Source organism: Eschrichtius robustus, chromosome 7, assembly GCF_028021215.1.
Source record: "Eschrichtius robustus isolate mEscRob2 chromosome 7, mEscRob2.pri, whole genome shotgun sequence".
NCBI classification, from domain to species: domain Eukaryota; kingdom Metazoa; phylum Chordata; class Mammalia; order Artiodactyla; family Eschrichtiidae; genus Eschrichtius; species Eschrichtius robustus.
Window position 1 is genome coordinate 40,264,765 of NC_090830.1, and position 17,358 is coordinate 40,282,122.

The window sequence follows — 17,358 nt, forward strand, 5'->3', positions numbered from 1 at the left end:
AGTCTGCCGCCCGGAAGCACAATAGGGCCTAAAGCAATCCTGCGCTTTTGCGGCTAGCTCCCAAAACAGCGAGTTGAAAAATGGAACTCAGGGGCACTGCAATTCACAAACCTGCAGAGTTATAAATGTTAACTCTCGTCCACAAATAGATTGAGGAAAGGCAACGAAGAGGATTTGAAAGCAAGGCAGAATTGCAGGAAACAGATTTCAGGAGGCAGATTCGAATCGCCTTTAAAGCACAGGAAAAGCGGCAAAACCTCGACAATGATGCCCTTGGCCAAAAAGGGCGTATGCGTTTTTTCCTGAATATAATCAGGAAAAAACGCATACGCCCTTCTTGGCCAACCAAGCAACCTGGAAAGGCAAATCAGCGCTACAAAGAAGTCTCGCTTCCCATCGGTCAAAAGGGCCATGCTGAATAAAGTGTCAAAACCAGAACCGCAGGACAGGCCATGGAGAAACACGAGACTTGCTACGCTGATGGGCTGGATGTAAATTGCCAAGAGGCACTCTGGAGAAGTGTACGGTGTGTCCTGAAACATCTAAAAAACTCAGCTTAGAGAGCATAGGTCACTTCCACTCATGGGCGTATAAATTGGGAAAACTAAAAATCAGCAAGACACAGGCACCCCAAAGTTTAGCGCTGCTCTGTTGACAAGAACCTCCACTTTGTTACACCTTAAATATCACAGGAAAAAGAAAAATGGATAAAGAAGTTGTGGTCCTTATGTACAATGGAATATCACTCACCCATGAAATCAACGTCATAAGGCTAGTTGCAGCATGATGAGTGGATTTAGGTACGACGATTCTAAGTGTAATAAGTCACACAGAAAAAGACACTTATCATAAGATATCACTTATAGAGGGAATGTAAACACCGCTACCCTTGAACTGAATTACAAAACAGAACAGAGTCACACGGTTAGAAAACACACTATGGCTGCCTAACGGGAAAGGTGAGGTGGGGTGATGCATAAAACAAGGGTTTCAAATTAGCTCAGATACCGTTCCATAAACGCAATATGTAATAGATAAGACCTACTCCTTGCTCAGGGAACTGGACTCAACACCCCCTATTCACCGCCCAAGAATATATCTGACTAGTAAGAATCTTAAAACCTATGTATTGATATCTCTCTGTAACTGAGTCAAGTGGGTGTAAAGCTGCATAAACACAGCAGTGAAAAGCAGCTAAACCCCATTATAAAACTCAATTAATTTTAAAAACCCTTGAAACAAAGACAGTGAAAGAGAGAGAAATTCTTACAAAATTCGTTCAGGGGCTGTGATGCCACCTGGATTGACCATATCTAGACCGGCAGCTGATTGAGACATAAGGGTGGACACTCTTGGGGCTGAGAGGTTTGGTGAGGTTGGGTGAGCAAACGCAGACGCTTTAAAGTAATACTGCGTGGTACCCATCCCATGGGTCCCAAATCTCCAGGTTCAAGGGCATCTTCCTACATCGAAAACATGCATGAAAAACCCAGAGGATGGTCGACCGAGTGATCGGGAAAGGTTTCTAAAACGCACCTCATTTCTCATCTCATTGTGCTCGGGTTCGCCATTCCAGCCACTTTACTAGCAATCTCCCTCCTTGGAGAATCAGCACCTTTAACCTCCTGTTCCATACAGGTTGCAATTTGTCCTGAGGATGAACGGGAAGAGGGGGAACCAATGAGAGACTAGCTCTAGGTGTTGGGACAGGCACAGGTCACTCTATTTTCCCATCAGGAAGAAGAATTAACCACAAGCTCAGTCTGCCGCCCGGAAGCAGAATAGGGCCTAAAGCAATCCTGCGCTTTTGCGGCCAGCTCCCAAGAGAGCGAGTTGAAATATGGAGCTCAGGGGCACTGCAATTCACAAACCTGCAGACTTATAAATGATAACTCTCGTCTACAAATATATTGAGGGAAGGCAACAAAGAGGATTTGAAAGCAAGGCAGATTTGCAGGAAACAGATTTCAGGAGGCAGATTCGAATCACCTTTAAAGCACAGGAAAAGCGGCAAAACCTCGACAATGATGCCCTTGGCCAAAAAGGGCGTATGCGTTTTTTCCTGAATATATTCAGGAAAAAACGCATACGCCCTTTTTGGCCAACCAAGCAACCTGGAAAGGCAAATCAGCGCTACAAAGAAGTCTCGCTTCCCATCGGTCAAAAGGGCCATGCTGAATAAAGGGTCAAAACCAGAAATGCAGGACAGGCCACGGAGAAACGGGAGCCTTGCTACGCTGAAGGGCGGGATGTAAATTGCCAACAGCCACTCTGGAGAAGTGTACGGTGTGTCCTGAAACATTTACAAAACTCAGCTTGGAGAGCATAGGGCACTTCCACTCATGGGCGTATACATTGGGAAAACTAAAAATCAGCAAGACACAAGCACCCCAAAGTTTAGGGCTGCTCTGTTGACAAGAACCTCCACTTCGTTACACCTTAAATATCCCAGGAAAGAGAAAAATGGGTAAAGAAGTTGTGGTCCTTATGTACAATGGAACATCACTCAGCCATGAAATCAACGTCATAAGGCTAGTAGCAGCATGATGAGTGGATTTAGGTACGACGATTCTAAGTCAAATAAGTCACACAGAAAAAGACACTTATCATAAGATATCACTTATAGAGGGAATGTAAAAACCGCTACCCTTGAACTGAATTACAAAACAGAACAGAGTCACACGGTTAGAAAACACACTATGGCTGCCTAACTGGAAAGGTGAGGTGGGGTGATGCATAAAACAAGGGTTTCAAATTAGCTCAGATACCGTTCCATAAACCCAATACGTAATAGACAAGACCTACTCCTTGCTCAGGGAACTGGACTCAACACCCCCTATTCACCGCCCAAGAATATATCTGACTAGAAAAAATCTTAAAACCTATGTATTCTTATCTCTCTGTAAGTGAGTCAAGTGAGTGTAAAGCTGCATAAACACAGCAGTGAAAAGCAGCTAAACCCCATTATGAAACTCAATTAATTTTAAAAACCCGTGAAACAAAGACAGTGAAAGAGAGAGAAATTCTTACAAAATTCGTTCAGGGGCTGTGATGCCACCTGGGTTGACCATATCTAGACCCGCAGCTGATTGAGACATAAGGGTGGACACTCTTGGGGCTGAGAGGTTTGGTGAGGTTGGGTGAGCAAACACAGACGCTTTAAAGTAATACTGCGTGGTACCCATCCCATGGGTCCCAAATCTCCAGGTTCAAGGGCATCTTCCTACATCGAAAACATGCATGAGAAACCCAGAAGACGGTACACCGCGTGATCAGGAAAGGTTTCTAAAACGCACCTCATTTCTCATCTCCTTGTGCTCGGGTTCGCCATTCCAGCCGCTTTACTAGCAATCTCCCTCCTTAGAGAATCAGCACCTTTAACCTCCTGTTCCGTACAGGTTGCAATGTGTTCTGAGGATGAACGGGAAGAGGGGGAACCAATGAGAGACTAGCTCTAGGTGTTGCGACAGGCACAGATCACTCTATTTTCCCATCAGGAAGAAGAATTAACCACAGGCTCAGTCTGCCGCCCGGAAGCAGAATAGGGCCTAAAGCAATCCTGCGCTTTTTCGGCCAGCTCCCAAGAGAGCGAGTTGAAAAATGGAGCTCAGGGGCACTGCAATTCACAAACCTGCAGAATTATAAATGATAACTCTCGTCTAAAAATATATTGAGGGAAGGCAACAAAGAGGATTTGAAAGCAAGGCAGAATTGCAGGAAACAGATTTCAGGAGGCAGATTCGAATCGCCTTTAAAGCACAGGAAAAGTGGCAAAACCTCGACAATGATGCCCTTGTCCAAGAAGGGCGTATGCGTTTTTTCCTGAATATAATCAGGAAAAAACGCATACGCCCTTCTTGGCCAACCAAGCAACCTGGAAAGGCAAATCAGCGCTACAAAGAAGTCTCGCTTCCCATCGGTCAAAAGGGCCATGCTGAATAAAGTGTCAAAACCAGAAAAGCAGGACAGGCCATGGAGAAACACGAGAATTGCTACGCAGATGGGCTGGATGTAAATTGCCAAGAGGCACTCTGGAGAAGTGTACGGTGTGTCCTGAAACATTTACAAAACCCAGCATAGAGAGCATAGGGCACTTCCACTCATGGGCGTATAAATTGGGAAAACTAAAATTCAGCAAGACACAAGCACCCCAAAGTTTAGGGCTGCTCTGTTGACAAAAACCTCCACTTCGTTACACCTTAAATATCCCAGGAAAGAGAAAAATGGATAAAGAAGTTGTGGTCCTTATGTACAATGGAATATCACTCAGCCATGAAATCAACGTCATAAGGCTAGTAGCAGCATGATGAGTGGATTTAGGTACGACGATTCTAAGTGAAATAAGTCACACAGAAAAAGACACATATCATAAGATATCACTTATAGAGGGAATGTAAAAACCAATACCCTTGAACTGAATTACAAAACAGAACAGAGTCACACGGTTAGAAAACACACTATGGCTGCCTAACGGGAAAGGTGAGGTGGGGTGATGCATAAAACAAGGGTTTCAAATTAGCTCAGATACCGTTCCAAAAACCCAATATGTAATAGACAAGACCTACTCCTTGCTCAGTGAACTGGAATCAACACCCCCTATTCACCGCCCAAGAATATATCTGACTAGAAAGAATCTTAAAACCTATGTATTCTTATCTCTCTGTAAGTGAGTCAAGTGAGTGTAAAGCTGCATAAACACAGCAGTGAAAAGCAGCTAAACCCCATTAAAAAACTCAATTAATTTTAAAAACCCGTGAAACAAAGACAGTGAAAGAGAGAGAAATTCTTACAAAATTCGTTCAGGGACTGTGAGGCCACCTGGGTTGATCATATCTAGACCTGCAGCTGATTGAGACATAAGGGTGGACACTCTTGGGGCTGAGAGGTTTGGTGAGGTTGGGTGAGCAAACACAGACGCTTTAAAGTAATACTGCGTGGTACCCATCCCATGGGTCCCAAATCTCCAGTTTCAAGGGCATCTTCCTACATCGAAAACATGCATGAGAAACCCAGAAGACGGTACACCGAGTGATCGGGAAAGGTTTCTAAAACGCACCTCATTTCTCATCTCCTTGTGCTCGGGTTCGCCATTCCAGCCGCTTTACTAGCAATCTCCCTCCTTAGAGAATCAACACCTTTAACCTCCTGTTCCGTACAGGTTGCAATGTGTTCTGAGGATGAACGGGAAGAGGGGGAACCAATGAGAAACTAGCTCTAGGTGTTGCGACAGGCACAGATCACTCTATTTTCCCATCAGGAAGAAGAATTAACCACAGGCTCAGTCTGCCGCCCGGAAGCACAATAGGGCCTAAAGCAATCCTGCGCTTTTGCGGCTAGCTCCCAAAACAGCGAGTTGAAAAATGGAACTCAGGGGCACTGCAATTCACAAACCTGCAGAGTTATAAATGTTAACTCTCGTCCACAAATAGATTGAGGAAAGGCAACGAAGAGGATTTGAAAGCAAGGCAGAATTGCAGGAAACAGATTTCAGGAGGCAGATTCGAATCGCCTTTAAAGCACAGGAAAAGCGGCAAAACCTCGACAATGATGCCCTTGGCCAAAAAGGGCGTATGCGTTTTTTCCTGAATATAATCAGGAAAAAACGCATACGCCCTTCTTGGCCAACCAAGCAACCTGGAAAGGCAAATCAGCGCTACAAAGAAGTCTCGCTTCCCATCGGTCAAAAGGGCCATGCTGAATAAAGTGTCAAAACCAGAACCGCAGGACAGGCCATGGAGAAACACGAGACTTGCTACGCTGATGGGCTGGATGTAAATTGCCAAGAGGCACTCTGGAGAAGTGTACGGTGTGTCCTGAAACATCTAAAAAACTCAGCTTAGAGAGCATAGGTCACTTCCACTCATGGGCGTATAAATTGGGAAAACTAAAAATCAGCAAGACACAGGCACCCCAAAGTTTAGCGCTGCTCTGTTGACAAGAACCTCCACTTTGTTACACCTTAAATATCACAGGAAAAAGAAAAATGGATAAAGAAGTTGTGGTCCTTATGTACAATGGAATATCACTCACCCATGAAATCAACGTCATAAGGCTAGTAGCAGCATGATGAGTGGATTTAGGTACGACGATTCTAAGTGTAATAAGTCACACAGAAAAAGACACTTATCATAAGATATCACTTATAGAGGGAATGTAAACACCGCTACCCTTGAACTGAATTACAAAACAGAACAGAGTCACACGGTTAGAAAACACACTATGGCTGCCTAACGGGAAAGGTGAGGTGGGGTGATGCATAAAACAAGGGTTTCAAATTAGCTCAGATACCGTTCCATAAACGCAATATGTAATAGATAAGACCTACTCCTTGCTCAGGGAACTGGACTCAACACCCCCTATTCACCGCCCAAGAATATATCTGACTAGTAAGAATCTTAAAACCTATGTATTGATATCTCTCTGTAACTGAGTCAAGTGGGTGTAAAGCTGCATAAACACAGCAGTGAAAAGCAGCTAAACCCCATTATAAAACTCAATTAATTTCAAAAACCCTTGAAACAAAGACAGTGAAAGAGAGAGAAATTCTTACAAAATTCGTTCAGGGGCTGTGATGCCACCTGGATTGACCATATCTAGACCGGCAGCTGATTGAGACATAAGGGTGGACACTCTTGGGGCTGAGAGGTTTGGTGAGGTTGGGTGAGCAAACGCAGACGCTTTAAAGTAATACTGCGTGGTACCCATCCCATGGGTCCCAAATCTCCAGGTTCAAGGGCATCTTCCTACATCGAAAACATGCATGAAAAACCCAGAGGATGGTCGACCGAGTGATCGGGAAAGGTTTCTAAAACGCACCTCATTTCTCATCTCATTGTGCTCGGGTTCGCCATTCCAGCCACTTTACTAGCAATCTCCCTCCTTGGAGAATCAGCACCTTTAACCTCCTGTTCCATACAGGTTGCAATTTGTCCTGAGGATGAACGGGAAGAGGGGGAACCAATGAGAGACTAGCTCTAGGTGTTGGGACAGGCACAGGTCACTCTATTTTCCCATCAGGAAGAAGAATTAACCACAAGCTCAGTCTGCCGCCCGGAAGCAGAATAGGGCCTAAAGCAATCCTGCGCTTTTGCGGCCAGCTCCCAAGAGAGCGAGTTGAAATATGGAGCTCAGGGGCACTGCAATTCACAAACCTGCAGACTTATAAATGATAACTCTCGTCTACAAATATATTGAGGGAAGGCAACAAAGAGGATTTGAAAGCAAGGCAGATTTGCAGGAAACAGATTTCAGGAGGCAGATTCGAATCGCCTTTAAAGCACAGGAAAAGCGGCAAAACCTCGACAATGATGCCCTTGGCCAAAAAGGGCGTATGCGTTTTTTCCTGAATATATTCAGGAAAAAACGCATACGCCCTTTTTGGCCAACCAAGCAACCTGGAAAGGCAAATCAGCGCTACAAAGAAGTCTCGCTTCCCATCGGTCAAAAGGGCCATGCTGAATAAAGGGTCAAAACCAGAAATGCAGGACAGGCCACGGAGAAACGGGAGCCTTGCTACGCTGAAGGGCGGGATGTAAATTGCCAACAGCCACTCTGGAGAAGTGTACGGTGTGTCCTGAAACATTTACAAAACTCAGCTTGGAGAGCATAGGGCACTTCCACTCATGGGCGTATAAATTGGGAAAACTAAAAATCAGCAAGACACAAGCACCCCAAAGTTTAGGGCTGCTCTGTTGACAAAAACCTCCACTTCGTTACACCTTAAATATCCCAGGAAAGAGAAAAATGGATAAAGAAGTTGTGGTCCTTATGTACAATGGAATATCACTCAGCCATGAAATCAACGTCATAAGGCTAGTAGCAGCATGATGAGTGGATTTAGGTACGACGATTCTAAGTCAAATAAGTCACACAGAAAAAGACACTTATCATAAGATATCACTTATAGAGGGAATGTAAAAACCGCTACCCTTGAACTGAATTACAAAACAGAACAGAGTCACACGGTTAGAAAACACACTATGGCTGCCTAACTGGAAAGGTGAGGTGGGGTGATGCATAAAACAAGGGTTTCAAATTAGCTCAGATACCGTTCCATAAACCCAATACGTAATAGACAAGACCTACTCCTTGCTCAGGGAACTGGACTCAACACCCCCTATTCACCGCCCAAGAATATATCTGACTAGTAAGAATCTTAAAACCTATGTATTGATATCTCTCTGTAAGTGAGTCAAGTGGGTGTAAAGCTGCATAAACACAGCAGGGAAAAGCAGCTAAACCCCATTATAAAACTCAATTAATTTTAAAAACCCGTGAAACAAAGACAGTGAAAGAGAGAAATTCTTACAAAATTCGTTCAGGGGCTGTGATGCCACCTGGATTGACCATATCTAGACCGGCAGCTGATTGAGACATAAGGGTGAACACTCTTGGGGCTGAGAGGTTTGGTGAGGTTGGGTGAGCAAACGCAGACGCTTTAAAGTAATACTGCGTGGTACCCATCCCATGGGTCCCAAATCTCCAGGTTCAAGGGCATCTTCCTACATCGAAAACATGCATGAGAAACCCAGAAGATGGTCCACCGAGTGATCGGGAAAGGTTTCTAAAACGCACCTCATTTCTCATCTCCTTGTGCTCGGGTTCGCCATTCCAGCCGCTTTACTAGCATTCTCCCTCCTTGGAGAATCAGCACCTTTAACCTCCTGTTCCATACAGGGTGCAATTTGTCCTGAGGATGAACGGGAAGAGGGGGAACCAATGAGAGACTAGCTCTAGGTGTTGGGACAGGCACAGGTCACTCTATTTTCCCATCAGGAAGAAGAATTAACCACAAGATCAGTCTGCCGCCCGGAAGCAGAATAGGGCCTAAAGCAATCCTGCGCTTTTGCGGCCAGCTCCCAAGAGAGCGAGTTGAAAAATGGAGCTCAGGGGCACTGCAATTCACAAACCTGCAGACTTATAAATGATAACTCTCGTCTACAAATATATTGAGGGAAGGCAACAAAGAGGATTTGAAAGCAAGGCAGATTTGCAGGAAACAGATTTCAGGAGGCAGATTCGAATCGCATTTAAAGCACAGGAAAAGCGGCAAAACCTCGACAATGATGCCCTTGGCCAAAAAGGGCGTATGCGTTTTTTCCTGAATATATTCAGGAAAAAACACATACGCCCTTTTTGGCCAACCAAGCAACCTGGAAAGGCAAATCAGAGCTACAAAGAAGTCTCGCTTCCCATCGGTCAAAAGGGCCATGCTGAATAAAGTGTCAAAACCAGAAATGCAGGACAGGCCACGGAGAAACGGGAGCCTTGCTACGCTGATGGGCGGGATGTAAATTGCCAACAGCCACTCTGGAGAAGTGTACGGTGTGTCCTGAAACATTTACAAAACTCAGCTTAGAGAGCATAGGGCACTTCCACTCATGGGCGTATAAATTGGGAAAACTAAAAATCAGCAAGACACAAGCACCCCAAAGTTTAGGGCTGCTCTGTTGACAAGAACCTCCACTTCGTTACACCTTAAATATCCCAGGAAAGAGAAAAATGGGTAAAGAAGTTGTGGTCCTTATGTACAATGGAACATCACTCAGCCATGAAATCAACGTCATAAGGCTAGTAGCAGCATGATGAGTGGATTTAGGTACGACGATTCTAAGTCAAATAAGTCACACAGAAAAAGACACTTATCATAAGATATCACTTATAGAGGGAATGTAAAAACCGCTACACTTGAACTGAATTACAAAACAGAACAGAGTCACACGGTTAGAAAACACACTATGGCTGACTAACGGGAAAGGTGAGGTGGGGTGATGCATAAAACAAGGGTTTCAAATTAGCTCAGATACCGTTCCATAAACCCAATATGTAATAGACAAGACCTACTCCTTGCTCAGGGAACTGGACTCAACACCCCCTATTCACCGCCCAAGAATATATCTGACTAGTAAGAATCTTAAAACCTATGTATTGATATCTCTCTGTAAGTGAGTCAAGTGGGTGTAAAGCTGCATAAACACAGCAGTGAAACGCAGCTAAACCCCATTATAAAACTCAATTAATTTTAAAAACCCTTGAAACAAAGATAGTGAAAGAGAGAGAAATTCTTACAAAATTCGTTCAGGGGCTGTGATGCCACCTGGGTTGACCATATCTAGACCTGCAGCTGATTGAGACATAAGGGTGGACACTCTTGGGGCTGAGAGGTTTGGTGAGGTTGGGTGAGCAAACGCAGACGCTTTAAAGTAATACTGCGTGGTACCCATCCCATGGGTCCCAAATCTCCAGGTTCAAGGGCATCTTCCTACATCGAAAACATGCATGAGAAACCCAGAAGATGGTCCACCGAGTGATCGGGAAAGGTTTCTAAAACGCACCTCATTTCTCATTTCCTTGTGCTCGGGTTCGCCATTCCAGCCGCTTTACTAGCAATCTCCCTCCTTGGAGAATCAGCACCTTTAACCTCCTGTTCCATACAGGTGGCAATTTGAACTGAGGATGAACGGGAAGACGGGGAACCAATGAGAGACTAGCTCTAGGTGTTGGGACAGGCACAGGTCACTCTATTTTCCCATCAGGAAGAAGAATTAACCACAAGCTCAGTCTGCCGCCCGGAAGCAGAATAGGGCCTAAAGCAATCCTGCGCTTTTGCGGCCAGCTCCCAAGAGAGCGAGTTGAAAAATGGAGCTCAGGGGCTCTGCAATTCACAAACCTGCAGACTTATAAATGATAACTCTCGTCTACAAATATATTGAGGGAAGGCAACAAAGAGGATTTGAAAGCAAGGCAGAATTGCAGGAAAAAGATTTCAGGAGGCAGATTCGAATCGCCTTTAAAGCACAGGAAAAGCGGCAAAACCTCGACAATGATGCCCTTGGCCAAAAAGGGCGTATGCGTTTTTTCCATATTCAGGAAAAAACGCATACGCCCTTTTTGGCCAACCAAGCAACCTGGAAAGGCAAATCAGCGCTACAAAGAAGTCTCGCTTCCCATCGGTCAAAAGGGCCATGCTGAATAAAGTGTCAAAACCAGAAATGCAGGACAGGCCACGGAGAAACGGGAGCCTTGCTACGCTGATGGGCGGGATGTAAATTGCCAACAGCCACTCTGGAGAAGTGTACGGTTTGTCCTGAAACATTTACAAAACTCAGCTTAGAGAGCATAGGGCACTTCCACTCATGGGCGTATACATTGGGAAAACTAAAAATCAGCAAGACACAAGCACCCCAAAGTTTAGGGCTGCTCTGTTGACAAGAACCTCCACTTCGTTACACCTTAAATATCCCAGGAAAGAGAAAAATGGATAAAGATGTTGTGCTCCTTATGTACAATGGAATATCACTCAGCCATGAAATCAACGTCATAAGGCTAGTAGCAGCATGATGAGTGGATTTAGGTACGACGATTCTAAGTCAAATAAGTCACACAGAAAAAGACACTTATCATAAGATATCACTTATAGAGGGAATGTAAAAACCGCTACCCTTGAACTGAATTACAAAACAGAACAGAGTCACACGGTTAGAAAACACACTATGGCTGCCTAACGGGAAAGGTGAGGTGGGGTGATGCATAAAACAAGGGTTTCAAATTAGCTCAGATACCGTTCCATAAACCCAATATGTAATAGACAAGACCTACTCCTTGCTCAGGGAACTGGACTCAACACCCCCTATTCACCGCCCAAGAATATATCTGACTAGTAAGAATCTTAAAACTTATATATTGATATCTCTCTGTAAGTGAGTCAAGTGGGTGTAAAGCTGCATAAACACAGCAGTGAAAAGCAGCTAAACCCCATTATAAAACTCAATTAATTTCAAAAACCCTTGAAACAAAGACAGTGAAAGAGAGAGAAATTCTTACAAAATTCGTTCAGGGGCTGTGATGCCACCTGGGTTGACCATATCTAGACCTGCAGCTGATTGAGACATAAGGGTGGACACTCTTGGGGCTGAGAGGTTTGGTGAGGTTGGGTGAGCAAACGCAGACGCTTTAAAGTAATACTGCGTGGTACCCATCCCATGGGTCCCAAATCTCCAGGTTCAAGGGCATCTTCCTACATCGAAAACATGCATGAGAAACCCAGAAGATGGTCCACCGAGTGATCGGGAAAGGTTTCTAAAACGCACCTCATTTCTCATTTCCTTGTGCTCGGGTTCGCCATTCCAGCCGCTTTACTAGCAATCTCCCTCCTTGGAGAATCAGCACCTTTAACCTCCTGTTCCATACAGGTGGCAATTTGAACTGAGGATGAACGGGAAGACGGGGAACCAATGAGAGACTAGATCTAGGTGTTGGGACAGGCACAGGTCACTCTATTTTCCCATCAGGAAGAAGAATTAACCACAAGCTCAGTCTGCCGCCCGGAAGCAGAATAGGGCCTAAAGCAATCCTGCGCTTTTGCGGCCAGCTCCCAAGAGAGCGAGTTGAAAAATGGAGCTCAGGGGCTCTGCAATTCACAAACCTGCAGACTTATAAATGATAACTCTCGTCTACAAATATATTGAGGGAAGGCAACAAAGAGGATTTGAAAGCAAGGCAGAATTGCAGGAAAAAGATTTCAGGAGGCAGATTCGAATCGCCTTTAAAGCACAGGAAAAGCGGCAAAACCTCGACAATGATGCCCTTGGCCAAAAAGGGCGTATGCGTTTTTTCCATATTCAGGAAAAAACGCATACGCCCTTTTTGGCCAACCAAGCAACCTGGAAAGGCAAATCAGCGCTACAAAGAAGTCTCGCTTCCCATCGGTCAAAAGGGCCATGCTGAATAAAGTGTCAAAACCAGAAATGCAGGACAGGCCACGGAGAAACGGGAGCCTTGCTACGCTGATGGGCGGGATGTAAATTGCCAACAGCCACTCTGGAGAAGTGTACGGTGTGTCCTGAAACATTTACAAAACTCAGCTTAGAGAGCATAGGGCACTTCCACTCATGGGCGTATACATTGGGAAAACTAAAAATCAGCAAGACACAAGCACCCCAAAGTTTAGGGCTGCTCTGTTGACAAGAACCTCCACTTCGTTACACCTTAAATATCCCAGGAAAGAGAAAAATGGATAAAGAAGTTGTGGTCCTTATGTACAATGGAACATCACTCAGCCATGAAATCAACGTCATAAGGCTAGTAGCAGCATGGTGAGTGGATTTAGGTACGACGATTCTAAGTGAAATAAGTCACACAGAAAAAGACACTTATCATAAGATATCACTTATAGAGGGAATGTAAAAACCGCTACCCTTGAACTGAATTACAAAACAGAACAGAGTCACACGGTTAGAAAACACACTATGGCTGCCTAACGGGAAAGGTGAGGTGGGGTGATGCATAAAACAAGGGTTTCAAATTAGCTCAGATACCGTTCCATAAACCCAATATGTAATAGACAAGACCTACTCCTTGCTCAGGGAACTGGACTCAACACCCCCTATTCACCGCCCAAGAATATATCTGACTAGTAAGAATCTTAAAACCTATGTATTGATATCTCTCTGTAAGTGAGTCAAGTGGGTGTAAAGCTGCATAAACACAGCAGTGAAAAGCAGCTAAACCCCATTATAAAACTCAATTAATTTTAAAAACCCGTGAAACAAAGACAGTGAAAGGGAGAGAAATTCTTACAAAATTCGTTCAGGCGCTGTGATGCCACCTGGATTGACCATATCTAGACCCGCAGCTGATTGAGACATAAGGGTGGACACTCTTGGGGCTGAGGGGTTTGGTGAGGTTCGGTGAGCAAACGCAGACGCTTTAAAGTAATACTGCGTGGTACCCATCCCATGGGTCCCAAATCTCCAGGTTCAAGGGCATCTTCCTACATCGAAAACATGCATGAGAAACCCAGAAGATGGTCCACCGAGTGATCGGGAAAGGTTTCTAAAACGCACCTCATTTCTCATCTCCTTGTGCTCGGGTTCGCCATTCCAGCCGCTTTACTAGCAATCTCCCTCCTTGGAGAATCAGCACCTTTAACCTCCTGTTCCATACAGGTTGCAATTTGTCCTGAGGATGAACGGGAAGAGGGGGAACCAATGAGAGACTAGCTCTAGGTGTTGGGACAGGCACAGGTCACTCTATTTTCCCATCAGGAAGAAGAATTAACCACAAGCTCAGTCTGCCGCCCGGAAGCAGAATAGGGCCTAAAGCAATCCTGCGCTTTTGCGGCCAGCTCCCAAGAGAGCGAGTTGAAATATGGAGCTCAGGGGCACTGCAATTCACAAACCTGCAGACTTATAAATGATAACTCTCGTCTACAAATATATTGAGGGAAGGCAACAAAGAGGATTTGAAAGCAAGGCAGATTTGCAGGAAACAGATTTCAGGAGGCAGATTCGAATCGCCTTTAAAGCACAGGAAAAGCGGCAAAACCTCGACAATGATGCCCTTGGCCAAAAAGGGCGTATGCGTTTTTTCCTGAATATATTCAGGAAAAAACGCATACGCCCTTTTTGGCCAACCAAGCAACCTGGAAAGGCAAATCAGCGCTACAAAGAAGTCTCGCTTCCCATCGGTCAAAAGGGCCATGCTGAATAAAGGGTCAAAACCAGAAATGCAGGACAGGCCACGGAGAAACGGGAGCCTTGCTACGCTGAAGGGCGGGATGTAAATTGCCAACAGCCACTCTGGAGAAGTGTACGGTGTGTCCTGAAACATTTACAAAACTCAGCTTGGAGAGCATAGGGCACTTCCACTCATGGGCGTATAAATTGGGAAAACTAAAAATCAGCAAGACACAAGCACCCCAAAGTTTAGGGCTGCTCTGTTGACAAAAACCTCCACTTCGTTACACCTTAAATATCCCAGGAAAGAGAAAAATGGATAAAGAAGTTGTGGTCCTTATGTACAATGGAATATCACTCAGCCATGAAATCAACGTCATAAGGCTAGTAGCAGCATGATGAGTGGATTTAGGTACGACGATTCTAAGTCAAATAAGTCACACAGAAAAAGACACTTATCATAAGATATCACTTATAGAGGGAATGTAAAAACCGCTACCCTTGAACTGAATTACAAAACAGAACAGAGTCACACGGTTAGAAAACACACTATGGCTGCCTAACTGGAAAGGTGAGGTGGGGTGATGCATAAAACAAGGGTTTCAAATTAGCTCAGATACCGTTCCATAAACCCAATACGTAATAGACAAGACCTACTCCTTGCTCAGGGAACTGGACTCAACACCCCCTATTCACCGCCCAAGAATATATCTGACTAGTAAGAATCTTAAAACCTATGTATTGATATCTCTCTGTAAGTGAGTCAAGTGGGTGTAAAGCTGCATAAACACAGCAGGGAAAAGCAGCTAAACCCCATTATAAAACTCAATTAATTTTAAAAACCCGTGAAACAAAGACAGTGAAAGAGAGAAATTCTTACAAAATTCGTTCAGGGGCTGTGATGCCACCTGGATTGACCATATCTAGACCGGCAGCTGATTGAGACATAAGGGTGAACACTCTTGGGGCTGAGAGGTTTGGTGAGGTTGGGTGAGCAAACGCAGACGCTTTAAAGTAATACTGCGTGGTACCCATCCCATGGGTCCCAAATCTCCAGGTTCAAGGGCATCTTCCTACATCGAAAACATGCATGAGAAACCCAGAAGATGGTCCACCGAGTGATCGGGAAAGGTTTCTAAAACGCACCTCATTTCTCATCTCCTTGTGCTCGGGTTCGCCATTCCAGCCGCTTTACTAGCATTCTCCCTCCTTGGAGAATCAGCACCTTTAACCTCCTGTTCCATACAGGGTGCAATTTGTCCTGAGGATGAACGGGAAGAGGGGGAACCAATGAGAGACTAGCTCTAGGTGTTGGGACAGGCACAGGTCACTCTATTTTCCCATCAGGAAGAAGAATTAACCACAAGATCAGTCTGCCGCCCGGAAGCAGAATAGGGCCTAAAGCAATCCTGCGCTTTTGCGGCCAGCTCCCAAGAGAGCGAGTTGAAAAATGGAGCTCAGGGGCACTGCAATTCACAAACCTGCAGACTTATAAATGATAACTCTCGTCTACAAATATATTGAGGGAAGGCAACAAAGAGGATTTGAAAGCAAGGCAGATTTGCAGGAAACAGATTTCAGGAGGCAGATTCGAATCGCATTTAAAGCACAGGAAAAGCGGCAAAACCTCGACAATGATGCCCTTGGCCAAAAAGGGCGTATGCGTTTTTTCCTGAATATATTCAGGAAAAAACACATACGCCCTTTTTGGCCAACCAAGCAACCTGGAAAGGCAAATCAGAGCTACAAAGAAGTCTCGCTTCCCATCGGTCAAAAGGGCCATGCTGAATAAAGTGTCAAAACCAGAAATGCAGGACAGGCCACGGAGAAACGGGAGCCTTGCTACGCTGAAGGGCGGGATGTAAATTGCCAACAGCCACTCTGGAGAAGTGTACGGTGTGTCCTGAAACATTTACAAAACTCAGCTTAGAGAGCATAGGGCACTTCCACTCATGGGCGTATAAATTGGGAAAACTAAAAATCAGCAAGACACAAGCACCCCAAAGTTTAGGGCTGCTCTGTTGACAAGAACCTCCACTTCGTTACACCTTAAATATCCCAGGAAAGAGAAAAATGGGTAAAGAAGTTGTGGTCCTTATGTACAATGGAACATCACTCAGCCATGAAATCAACGTCATAAGGCTAGTAGCAGCATGATGAGTGGATTTAGGTACGACGATTCTAAGTCAAATAAGTCACACAGAAAAAGACACTTATCATAAGATATCACTTATAGAGGGAATGTAAAAACCGCTACACTTGAACTGAATTACAAAACAGAACAGAGTCACACGGTTAGAAAACACACTATGGCTGCCTAACGGGAAAGGTGAGGTGGGGTGATGCATAAAACAAGGGTTTCAAATTAGCTCAGATACCGTTCCATAAACCCAATATGTAATAGACAAGACCTACTCCTTGCTCAGGGAACTGGACTCAACACCCCCTATTCACCGCCCAAGAATATATCTGACTAGTAAGAATCTTAAAACCTATGTATTGATATCTCTCTGTAAGTGAGTCAAGTGGGTGTAAAGCTGCATAAACACAGCAGTGAAACGCAGCTAAACCCCATTATAAAACTCAATTAATTTTAAAAACCCTTGAAACAAAGATAGTGAAAGAGAGAGAAATTCTTACAAAATTCGTTCAGGGGCTGTGATGCCACCTGGGTTGACCATATCTAGACCTGCAGCTGATTGAGACATAAGGGTGGACACTCTTGGGGCTGAGAGGTTTGGTGAGGTTGGGTGAGCAAACGCAGACGCTTTAAAGTAATACTGCGTGGTACCCATCCCATGGGTCCCAAATCTCCAGGTTCAAGGGCATCTTCCTACATCGAAAACATGCATGAGAAACCCAGAAGATGGTCCACCGAGTGATCGGGAAAGGTTTCTAAAAC